Genomic DNA, 1889 nt, shown 5'->3' with positions numbered 1-1889 from the left:
CGGGCTGTGACTGTTCACACTCAATCGTGGCGGTGAGGGCGTCAATGGCTTCATCCGTACAGAGCACGGTGGTGTCCCGCACCGCGTAGTGAGTCTGGGGAGAGAAGCAGAAGCAGCATCACTATGAGCCCCCAGCAATGCAGCCCATGTTTCACCCCATTAATTAAAATACCACCACACAAAGGCTCGGCAGCACTGGCAGCTCACCCAAGCCCTTGCCCTGCTCCCACAAAACAGCCAAAGCATCTCTCAGCTAAAGACTGAAGTCAATAAGCTTAAGAGAAACGGCAGCGGGAAGGAGCTGTAAGGGGTATCTGTTCAGTAAGAGGTGTACCAGGAGCAGAGGGTCTTCGTTTTTCCCCCAGGGACTTGCTGCCACCTCAGCTGGGGTCGGGGGGAGGCTGCAGGTGCCCCCGGGGTGAAAGGGCTCCCGGGGACCACCCGCTCGCCTGCTCCTGAAGGTAATTAGATGCCAGCTCCAGCACCCAGGGACCAGGCAGAGCACTGGCAGACTCCAAAGATATTTTTAGCAGCTGCTGCTGTGAAGGTTCATCTCTCACAATTAACTGGAAAGCCCACGAAGGATCCACTCAGTGCCTTCCAGGCTCTATTTATAGGAGCTACTCAGAGCTCCAAGTCACGGCAGGCTGCACGGCAGGCTGCCTTAATCCATCTTCATAAACAAATTCATTAAAAAGCTTCCTCCGCTCCTTACGGGTGCGTTCCCCTCCCTGTGCATCCCGGGAGGATCCGCTACGTTATGCATGCCGTAGTCATGACATTATAAATACCCACCTTCATGCCGTTTTGGTAACCTGCCTGGGTTTTCATGGTGTAAGCAAACACACAAACACACACGCGTCTCTGGTACAAACCACAGCCTTTGTGAAACACAGCTCACACCCGTTCCCACAGCACCCAGTACCAAACCCAACCCTCATGCGGGGTTTTGCATCCACTGCTCCTGTCACCATGGGCACTGTGCAGTCACTGAGCAACACTTCAAAGCCGCATCCTGACCAGTTCCACGATCTTTACAGCCCTGGTCCTTTAGCGTATTTAGAAAACACATGTTCTTTCAGACAATGTATGACCAAAGATTTGCGCTTCAAAGACGGAGCCCTGACAAAAACCCTTCTGTGGTTCTGCTCCGGTTTTATTTAGCCAGGCATCTTTCCCATTCCTTGACCTCACATGCCCCAAATACCAGAAAAATCTCCACCAGGTAGGCAGCAGATATCAGTGCAGATGAGGTCTTTGTGTACCCGAGTGTGCTTCCCTTGCCCTCGTTTTGCAGCAAACCCTGGTTCCTGATGTTGGACCTATTTCCCCATAGAGCACCTGCTTTTCTATTCTCCCCCTTCGCCTTTCAAACTCATCTTCATCTCATCAACAAACAGGAGACAGCTCCCAGTCACCTACAGGAATCCACAAACTGGGAAAAAAACACCACAGCGCTCAATATAGAAACCCAGCAATCCACTTACAGACTCAAAAGTTAGTAAGAGCCAAGGCTCTGCAAAAGTTATGTGAACTCATGCATATAAGACACCTGACACAATAAGCCATTACCTATTTAATACAGTTATCTATTTTTAGCCTCGAGCTACTTCAGAGCTCCACTCCTCTTCACTAGTGGAACCAGTACGGTGCACCAGCACTGTGTCAGCACCTACACAAGATTTCCAGTACCAATTAACAGCCGCCCATGAAGAGACAAGCCACAGACCCCATACAATACATATCAGATCAACAATAGTATTCCCACTGACTTCAGAGCCTGCCAAAACGAGCCATGTAATTTTAAAGTGTCTTCCACTCTTACTACTTCATCTGTATAAATATTTATCAAACACAAGCACAACCAAATTTTCATGTCTTCTGATGTA

General features: G+C 49.6%; 1 protein-coding gene across 1 annotated transcript in view; it reads right to left on the bottom strand.

Annotated features, from left to right (window-relative positions):
• The window catches only part of ATP11C (ATPase, class VI, type 11C), a 65034-nt gene that overhangs the window by 27025 nt on the left and 36120 nt on the right, over positions 1 to 1889 (bottom strand). The window lies entirely within an intron of this gene.

This window comes from Charadrius vociferus, unplaced genomic scaffold (assembly GCF_000708025.1).
Source record: "Charadrius vociferus isolate BGI_N301 unplaced genomic scaffold, ASM70802v2 scaffold472, whole genome shotgun sequence".
In the NCBI taxonomy this organism is placed as follows: Eukaryota; Metazoa; Chordata; class Aves; order Charadriiformes; family Charadriidae; genus Charadrius; species Charadrius vociferus.
This window is presented reverse-complemented; position numbering and strand designations above follow the sequence as displayed.